At 41.4% G+C, this 10,905-nt stretch overlaps 1 long non-coding RNA gene across 1 annotated transcript; it reads left to right on the forward strand.

Moving 5' to 3' along the window:
- The first annotated feature begins 483 nt into the window (after positions 1-483).
- LOC120716458 lies at positions 484-2,862 on the forward strand. The gene is made up of 2 exons (XR_005691902.1): positions 484-1,243; positions 1,588-2,862. It is a non-coding gene; the product is annotated as an uncharacterized LOC120716458 (long non-coding RNA).
- The last annotated feature ends 8,043 nt before the right edge of the window (positions 2,863-10,905 follow it).

A 10,905-nucleotide genomic window follows, 5' to 3' on the forward strand; every position in this document is an offset into this window, starting at 1 on the left:
GCAGTCCTTTCCACAGGCTCCTAGAGTCACACTGTCGTAGCTGTGACTCTAGTTTTTCCCCGTAGCTCCGCTTTGCCTTTCGGACCGCGCTGCGCACGTTGTAGGACGCAGCCTTGTATAGGTCCATATTACCGGAGACAAGCCCTTCATTGTAGGCAGCGGTGCGTGATCTCAGAGCGTCGCGGATGTTTCCACGGGGAGAACACAGACATAACAGGCTGGGGGAAACATGGAATAAACACAAAGAGAGACGAGAGCTCATAAATACACAGAGGGGCACACAGGGGGTAAGAGTCACAAAGGGAAAACACTTAGGGAACACCACAACAGGACACCTCAGAAAACATGGCCTAAATAAGGAGCGAAAATACAAGGAACCAAGAATACTGGGCCAACATGGCCCAGGACCACGACACTCATGGTCTCCAGCAGACAAGCGCCTGGAATGAGGTGAGCTGAGTGTTGCTGTGGTGGGTCTGTGCCCACGTCATGCATCAGGATTCATGTTGGCAATAGTTCATATCTCTGTTCTTTAGCTTCATCACAAAGCTGTGAAGGAAAAACAAACATCTAACAGGATCTGATGGATGCAAAGTCCACTGAGCTCTTTGTCATTTACAAACTTGTCCAACCAACAAGAGCACAGATGAAAAACACAGTGACAGTTACAGGATTTTGCCATATATGAGCATAGATTACTTTCATATAGATTTTCAATGCAGGCTTTTGGTGAGCCGCTGGGTTCTGTCTAATAATCATCTCAGCATTTTACAATAGAACAGCTCTTTATTAGCTCTGCATTTATTGTTATTGGACATGAAACAAGGAAGCTGTTTCTCATTGGATGTTAGTTCCATGTTCATCAGGATCATTTTCTAAAGAGCTGATATTGAGACCATTTACTGCACTGGCTGCACATCCTGTCTACATTTCTCTGTATGTGCTGTGTTTGTCTTTCATGTTTCTCCATATTGACACAAACAGTGAACAGCAGCAGATCTACTCTTCATCTGTTTTAGGCCCAGTGAAAGATCTGAAGCAGAAATGGTGTCATTAGGAGAAGAAGAGGAGAACAAGTCCGGCGAGGAGGCAGCAGCTCTTAAAGATGAAACAGCAGCTCAGCCCTGAGCTCAGAGAGCTGCACATGAAAAAGCTCCTCAAGCAGATCCTGTCAGAGGTTTGTCATCAACAGGAGGAACTGTTCACATCATAGGATGAAGATGCTGTCAGCTGGATGAAGAAGGTTATTTAATGCAAACGTTCACACTTGAAGTCAAATTGTTGTCGTGTTGAACAGATTCATGTACTGATCATCTCCAGAAGGTTAGAAGAGCTTCAATGAATCATTAGAAACAACTTACAGCTGCACAGCTGTGTCAAACACATCTGTGTGTCATTGTGGGATTGTTGTGTTTCTACATGTGACACACGTCTAAAACATGCACACAATCTGAACACAAACAGGGACTCATGTGTTCCCACAGCCAGATGCTGAGAGCCATTTCCTTGTAGTCCTGTGTCTACATACATGAACCATTAGATGTTATTGGAATGATTGTCAGCTCTGATAGTTTCATGTGTGTTTAGCTGGACGCTGTTTGATCCTCGACATGTTTAAAGGTGTCCAGTCCTGAGACACTGGGGCTGGAAACAGCTGTGATGTCATTGGACTGTCACACAGACAGAAGTGCATGAAGTGAGCAGCCGAGGAGCCGCTGATGTTTTGGATTCAACAGCATTTGAAAGGTTGACACAGACACGTTTGCACACAGAAAGCTGAATCTGTCATATGCCACAGTGAACTCACTGTTCAGTGTTTTTCGGAAGCTTCTTAACTGCCTCTGCTGCCAAACAAGCAGCTGGTGTCCTTGAGAAGAAGCTGAAGAAGTCTCCAACAACAAATACAGGAAGTGGACTTTCAAATACTAGATTCACTTTAGACTCACAGAGAAATGACTCAACCAGCTGTGTTTGATTGACTCCTTTGACTATATGAAAGGTCAGTGTGTGTCTGCACACAGACTGTTGTGTTGGACTGTTATTCAGTTGTCTGCTGAATGTTTTCAAATGTCTGCATCTCAGCTGTGATGAGGCTGGGGGTCATGGGAGGCCACCGTAGCAGCCTCTTCAACATCATGACATCATCATAAATGCTGCTGGACTGTCTGATGGGCTGACGGTGAAAAAGCCGTCGGGAAGGAAACAGAAGACATTTCAGAGGCTGCAGCAGATTTCTTTGATTCGGGGCCTTTTTCAGCTTTATTGGACAGAGCAGTGAAGATAAGTGACAGCAAAGCAGAGAGAAAGGGGGCGTGGCCCGGGTCAAAGCCAGGCCAGCTGCTCTCCACCTCGTGGTCACCTGCTCATCCTAGTGAGCTCCACCAGCAGCCCTTTCACACACTTTACACTGTCAAACACTGTGTGTGGACCTCAGCTAACAACAGGCTACATTTAAGTCTGGACTACATGCTTTTATATTGAGGAGATTTTTCACTGTTTTTATTCCATCAGCAGCTCAACATCATGAGCAGCTTTGACATAAAGACATCAAACTCAAGCTGACTTTAAGCTACTTTTAATACAGGGGCTCAAAAACAACAACATCTTTATTATATATCAGGACAGAAAGTCATTTCATCTCAAAGGGAAACAGCTTTATTTGGAATAACCAGCACTATCAACTGGTTTGGGATCTCCACCAGTTTCATGTCTTTGCAGCTTCTCCAACAAAGTTCCTGTAAAATCAGCATGTTTGTCTTTATTGGTTTGATAGTGATTGATTATTCAGTCCCAATCTGCTGTCATCTAAAGAACAAAATGATGTTTCTATGAGTCACAAAGCTCCAGATGTTGTCGGCTTCACAAAGAAAACAAAGAACTTAAACACAAAGTGTTTGGAGCCAAAATGTTCCCAAGCTGCTCTTTTTGAAATGGCAGAGGTACAGTGGTGTCTAACAGCACACTGTGGAAGGCAAACATGTTATTGTTGGATGAAACTTCATGAATCCTTTGTAGATTTGAGCTGTTGGAGCCTTTCTTTTCTCTTCAGGTGTACAGATGCTGAGGAGGCAGGTGAAGCAGGTGGAGCTGTTGTGATGCTGGCAGAGGGTGTGTCTTAGTAACTCTGTGAGGCAGAACTGGATCCAACATTGTGGATGTGTTGATGTTGGAGCCATTAAGAGTCTCTGGCCACACTGTAGGATTTCCCTTTGATCCACTGTGGGGGCATTTTGGAGTCTGTCAGTGAAACTCTTCATGTTTGTGTTTGACTCCAGTTTATAGAAACAGAGAAATGTGTCATGCTTTTGTTCGGCCTCCACAAATACACACATTTGTTCATTGGTTGGACTTTTTGGAAGGAGACACATTGAAAACCAGTGTTAATAAGATCTTGTTGTTTCCTGTGGATCCGACACAGAGAGTGGACTTCAGACAGAAAGCGTGGAAGAGATTTTAGAGGCCGTGTGTGGCAACAGGAAGTTTCTGTGTGTTTGCTGATCTTACATGTGGAAAACAACACGTGATGTTTGTGAAGTCCTACAATGATCATTGTTCTCACAGCATTTTGAGTGGGAACAGTTCAAACTGGGAGTAGTGGGAGTTATTTACTGATTGAAACAAGCTGAATGTTTCTGTGACGATGAAGATCAGCAGCTCAGCTGATCAATGAACTGACATCTATCAGTCGTTTCATGAGATGAAGTCATCAGCAGACATTTGTTCTGACTGTGTGATGAATGTCAGAACGTCAGGGCTCTGCTTTAGTCACTGCTTGATGATCATTGGCTCATTGTTGAATCCAGGGGCCCAGTCTGACCTCTGACCTTTGCTGCAGGTCTTCTGTGTTATCTCCACTTTCATGTCTGATCTTCTGCTGTATCGTCCAAAATAAACATCTGGATCATTTCCAGCACTTCAGCAGATCTTTAGTTTGGGCAGTGCAGCACAAAATAACACATATTGTACTATACTGCCCACTTCCTGATCTTATTGGATCTGTGTGTGAGGTTGGTGAAGGAAACACATGTTTACTGAGTGAGTCGCTGCCATTAGGAACTAGTTTTTATATCACAGCCTGGAAATCACACAGGACCATTTCTGCAAGTGAAAAGTCGTCATTGGAGGAAAATGATTGTAGAGTTTGTGCGACTGAAGAATTGTCCCAACTACATGTGCTGCTGACCTTTGACCTTTCCTTTAGGTGCACAGAGGAGTCTGTGGAAACATCCAGAACTGAGGCAGTGCTACAGATGCTTCTAATAAAGTGGTGTATTATCCATGTTTTCTATGGATCACATCCAGTATCCTGATCTAACGAGCCCCCTTTTTGTGGATTTTAGAGCCTCTGACTTTTGCTGCGTCTCATTTCAAGCACAAGAGCAAGAAGTGGATGAAGAAATGGGGCGAGTGGGGTCAGTGTGGTGCACGTCAGCTGTGCTCACACATGCTTTCACAAAGAACATGTGTGTTCATCGGCAGCATTAAGGTGCACGTTAGTCTTCATAATAATAAAGTATTCTGACTTTGTTATTCTGAATCCTCACAGTCATGTTGCAGCTCTGCTTTGCTTTAAGAAAATGTTCTACCAGGATGTTACTTTCCTAAACGTGTTCTCCAAATGTTCCAAAGACTTTGTTCTAAGTCGTTCTACATGATGAAACATCCACACTAAGTTTAATTGGAGTTTCTATCTGTGACTGTCCCAGAGGAACCTACCTGAGGGATTATTAAAGATCTGTCTATCTAGAAAGACTTGCATTGATTCACAGTGTACAATTCTTTCTAATCTATCAACATCTTTCTCCAAATCCTGTTTCTGCTGCATCAGAAGGGCTCAAACCTCCTGCTGTTTCTACTGGACCATCAATTCTACTTTATGATGATCTTCAAAGATAAAAACGTGAGTTTATTTGTGAACTCTGTGAAATGCGTCTGATGTTTAGTTTGAACCAATCCTGTGTCAGCTGCAGCCACATCATTGCATACAAATGGGTGCGTTCCTGTTTAGACCTGCTGGCTGTCAGTGGGCTTCATTCCATTTCAGACTGCCGGTGGTCGGCTGTGATCTAAACTCAACATGGCTCCTGTGTTAGAAGAGCCTCTGAGTTTAAATTTGCACATTTAATAGTTTCTTTCCAACACTGTGGAGCTACCAGCCCAGTATATGTAGCCCACAGAGGATGGAGTTATCAAGCTGGACTGACAAACATCAGGACTCATGTGATCCCTACATGTGGACCTTTCACAGATGGATCCAAGTGCAGATTCAACTCTGCATCACATTTGACTTCAGCTGTTACACACTTTCATTTTCTAGCTGTGTCACTTCCTGCTTTTTGGATCAGATAGTTTATCCATGTCCACAAATGTTTGGCTGCATGTTTTTACCATCTATATTTTCCAGTCTTCATACAGCCGATATTTCATGTGAACTCCAACCTGCCAGCTGCCATCATGTTTTCAGGGTTCATTCAGTGTTGAAATGTAGGACAAACAGCAGCACATGTTCTCTAAATGTTTGCAGTCATTTTAAATGAAGCTGATACTACATGAGACATTTTCCATATTTACTGTCTTTGAACAGAGAATAATAAAGCCATCAAACATATACAGGCTGTGCAAATACAAACTTCTGTGGTGCATTTGATGACCTGCAGAGGAGAACAAGTCGGGCTTTTCAGCCCTGACACAACCTCTTTGTTCTCAATACTACAAAACCTTCAAAGGCTGATATGCAAGTTTGCATGAATCACCAACACAGTTGTGTTTGTTTCTAGTATAATTATAAATAAGCTGATCAAATATCTGCTGACTGATTAGATCCAGTATCTATTACAGATGAACTGGACATCACAGCATGTTGTTGATCCGTCATATCAAACTAAACAGTGTTGCTGGTGTAAATATCCTCCAATAAAGTCAGATGAGGGCTGCTGTTGCCAGGTAACGACGATGTCACACTTCTGATCTTTAGCATCGTAGCGCTCGGAGTCTGATGTTGCTCATGTGTTGTCACCAACATGACGTTCTACTAGTCAAGGCCTCAGCTTCACCCACTGATGCTGATCACACAGACCCACTAATAGAACTGTTTTATCAGGTTTATGCAGCGACAGCATTAATGTCACATTTAATCAGACACATTTACATTACAAGCCCACTACAACCATCATCAACACTTTAAATTACATCATACATCTGCACTGATTTAAAGTATTTTAACCTGATTCATTTTTCCACCTTAACAGTTCATTCCTCAAATCAAACAAGATATTTGACCCTCAAAAAATGTACCAACAAATCATTTTGTAATAAAATATTTATTTTTCAGCTTTTACAACTGAAATCAAACAAGTGTGTTTAAGAGTGAAACCAGAGTGGAAGCTGCTCATATAGAGTCCAACCCAGGCTAAAGTAAGCTGAGTAGAGCAGCACCATCAAAGTGTCGGCTCTCTGGACACGGTGCAAGATCGCCATCTGCAGGACTAAACTAGTTTTTCTCCTCGTCAACGTCAAGATGATGTCATTGTACAGCAAAACATGCAGATCGGGTGACATGACTGTCTGAGAGGCGGAGTTAAACTGTGGCAGGTAAGCATGTGGAGGAGGAGCAACAACATGACGCTGGAACATCATCATTGCATTATCCAGTTTCCTCTCTAACTGGATGCTGTGAACAAGAACAGCTGTGGAACCAGGGTCCTGAGTGTCATCTATGGATGAATGCAGGTCAGTGTGTTGCTGGTGATGAATCACAGCGTCCATCTCACAGTGGAGTCACAGCTTTTCTTCAGCTGCTCTGCTCTTCAAATGTAAGGCATCCACGGCTCTCCTTTTCAGCTCCGTTGGAATATCACCTTCTTCTGTCTGAGAAATGTTCATGAAACAAACCTGACAAAACACAAACAGCAGCACTAACAGTAAATTGTACTTATAAACCCACATTTGAACTCTACCTACTTGTTCATCGAGGCATGAGTCCAAGGGCAAGGAGACGTCACAGACATGTGGAAATTGTGATGTGAAGCCTGTGGTGGCCACTGCAGACTGTTGGACTCTGTTACAATCTTCTTCAGTCTCTGTTACAGCCGTGGGTTTGCTTGGACAGCCTGATAGTGACTCCCTGTCCGTCTGGAACAAAGTATTTACATTAAAACGGACATTTACAGAAAACACCAACATCACATGATATTTTATTGTTTATTATATTATATATTATTATCATTTACTCATATTTATGTTCAATGAAGATGACACCCAACTGAATCATTGAATTTACACCAAGCACTGCAGATATATTTTAAGAGTTCTACGTTTTATAAATAGTGAAAAAAATGCTTTGGGTTTTCAATAGAGACACATTAAACAAACTTTGCTAGATGACAATAAGCTCAGTTAAATCAGTCCAATAAGTGTGGAGCCTTCCTTCAGAACGTGTCTGCGTAGGTTCTCAGTCATCCAGGTCATGATAGTCCAAGAAGCAACAACAGCCTCCCTGCACAACATTTTGCAAAGTGAAATCTGGTTATTGTCCCATCAACAGTTTACCTGTAAAATCTTCTTTGCAGGAGTACAAATATCTTTACTGTGAGGAAGTGATGCAGGAAATACAACGTTTCCCTCTGTGACAATGAAAAAGTGCTTGTTAATAGCAAAGGCTCATCATTATAATGGACATAATGAAATAAATAGCAGCAAACAAAACAAATGCCAGGAGATTTTCTTTGAGATTGAGTAGAACGATCCTTCTTCCTTGCTTCATTTCACTGCTCACAGGATCAGCTGACCTCTGACTTCCTGGTCAAAATCTCTAAAGGGTTACCTGGAAAATAAAATTGGATTTACACCATCTTCTTGTAATGTGGTCGTGTCTGTCAGTTGTTTGAAGAGCATCTCTGGCCTGCACACAATAGGAAGAACAACACCTCCCCCAAAAAACACATTTCCATGTTAGATGAAGGGCACCGTAACTGGAAATGGTCACATTCATCTGATGCTGCTTTGGATTTATCTTGTTTTAGATCAACTTTGATCACTTAGAGCATCTTAAGTCCGTTTGTTCTAACTTCTCACTCACTAACATCTCATATGATTTCAGATCCCTGCTGTTCCCCACCTGCCCTGTAGGTGGTCTCAGTGTGTCTCACACCATTTACAGATGGTTACGTGTTGTTCACAGTTCATATTTAAATAGAAGACGTGGGACGATGAAGCAGTTTAAACACGTCCATCCATCCATGGACGTGTAAGAAATCCAAATAAAGGTTTGCATCATGTCTGAAATATGTAGAAAATATTCTGGCTATAACAGTTTGGGTCAAAGTGCAGATGTTCCAGATGTTCTGAGTCTGTCTGTGTTTCATGTTAACATGTAGATGTTGGACCAAAGTGAAGCTTTTTGATGTGACAGCAGGAATGTGAAGTGTAACTCTGAGCTTTAGGAAATGAAACTAAACTGACTTTTTCTCCTTTATTTATAGAAAAGTGTAGGAGAGCAACAGATGAACAAGCGTTACTGTAACAGGAAACACAAACACATCATCAGAGGATCTTTATGTTCATCATCATCCCTGTTTCCTTGTTCTGTCACAAACACACAACACTTCCTGCTCTCTCTCTGATGGATCTGATTGGCTGTTTCATTCACAGGAGGTCAGGGCGTCACACAAACAGCTTTAACTGCACAACGACACACTTTAAATCATCTACAGACAAACCTGTGTGTTTGATTTATGAAGAAATAATAAAGACGTGTGTACAGCTGTCCATGAAGCAGCTTCTCACTCAAACACTTCAGCCACTTTAATTCCTGCAAAGCTGCGTAATAAAGAGCTGTGACTGCTATGAGCTGCTTATGATGACTGCATGAAGCTCTCAGCTGAAGCTTCTTCTTTCATTTATTTTAATGTTAATGTCGCCTTTTTAAGCCTGTGTGAGGATTTTAATGACACACATTAAAGGAGCTTCTTTGATTAGAACCAAATTCATGTTGATTTTCAGCCTGAAATGATAAAAACTTTAATAATTCTGTTTATAATCATCAACCTGGAGACTAATGAAAAGTATAATAGTGAAAAAAAGCCTTGATTGTTTGAGTAATGCCCTCCTACGAGCAACTGTCACAACCACAACAGGCAGAAGACTGGATTTCTTCAGGTCAGATTTCATGCAGTTTGCACTAAATTGTGTGTCAGAGACTTTGTAGTTCACATTTATGTGACTCGTTTAAATCTTCTCCTCCTGAAAGTGAAACTCTTACAAACACATCAGGCCACAACCTGCTGCAGGTTAATGATTGATCTAAAGACAGCTGACCTTTGAGCAGGAACTTGTGAGCCTTTTATGGTTTTTAATGCTCACAGTGTGAACCCCACACACTCACATCATATTATTTGTTCTCAGGTTTGTTTGGTGTGGCAGAGTCGGAGCAGAAACCTGCTGTAGGTTAATGATTGATCAAACTAAAGTCATATTAAGGAGCTACTGGCACGGACTCAGAGCAGAGCTCAGAAATCTGAAACATATTAAAGTTATAAATGCAGTTGAGAGAACACTGTTTGCCTTTAATTCTCTAAGCACAGATAAATGAACACATGAAAGACAGCTGACCTTAGAGCAGTTTTCCTTATTTCTCTAAATAAACACCACAGGCTCACAGCTTTTAGCATCTACACAAAGAGCCGATTACGCACTCGTTCTGAGAACAAACTCTTACAAACACATGAGGACACAACCTGCTGCAGGTTAATGATTGATCTAAAGACAGCTGACCTTTGAACCTTTAATTCTCTAAATCTGAACTATATTTGAGTTTAGAGAATTAAAGGCAAACAGCTTCATCAGCAGCTCTAAGTACAGGTAAATTAACACCATTGGACTTTATCAGAAATGAATGAAGTATCACTGGGATCAAGTGTAAACTGGGTTTGTTTGTTAATACTCAAAACACTGTAATCAAATAGAAACACAGCAGAAGCCCAAATGCTGCTCTTGAGTACAGAGAGAACAGAAATGATGGAGGAATCATTTAGTTCCACACAGAAACATTAACATCAGGTTAATCAGACGTTGGACTGAAGATGAATCAGAAACTATTTACATAGAAACACTCTGTTTGTTCTTAATCATTCACTCAAAAAGAGAAACTGGATGCTTGTTACAAGAGTCGAACATGTTTGAACAAAACATGAACATAATGTGAACATAATCAAATCATATACAATCTGGAAGAAACTTAATAAGACGTCTCAGTTCTTGTTGACTTGATGTGATACAGTCTAGCAACAGTGGTTTGCTGCCTTAAAGCCAGATGACTCGCAATATCACAATATCAGGCGAGATTTCAGACCAAGGCAAAATCATTGGGGTGATCTCAGAAAGAGGCAGAAAAGCATAGACGTGCTGGACCTCACAGTCATTTTGAAAAGGTAAGAATGAATCTGTCTTCATTCATCTACATGGAAATATATAACCTGGGTGGAAATATAAAAGCAAAAACCAAACCAATAGCATAGTCAAAACAGCCCAAGGCCAAGTGAATGTGCTGAGAGCGAGAAGATGTTTAATGTTTAAACTGTTAAAAGATTTTCTGTTTCTACACAGACCTGGTCCAGGCAGCAGAGAGCTGCAGAGTGAAGACGTTCATGGGAAGAAGAAGCTGAGTAAGTGCAATGTCCTCTTTGAATCCTGGATCAGGAAGTGAATATTTGGTGTTTAAATAAGGTTTCTGTCTTTGTCTCAGCCTGCTGTCACTGTGTTTCAGAGAGAAAAACAGGTTTCAGATTAACTGGTGTTCCTGCTGCTCGAGCACTAAAGGACAGTATAGGTGACCGAGCTGATGCCTGTTCATAATTTACCAAAGCTATTAAACTGTTGGTAAATGTTCTTGTTGTCAGAGGTAAACAG

Source organism: Simochromis diagramma, unplaced genomic scaffold (genome assembly GCF_900408965.1).
Source record: "Simochromis diagramma unplaced genomic scaffold, fSimDia1.1 OVJJ01000468.1, whole genome shotgun sequence".
Lineage (NCBI taxonomy): Eukaryota > Metazoa > Chordata > Actinopteri > Cichliformes > Cichlidae > Simochromis > Simochromis diagramma.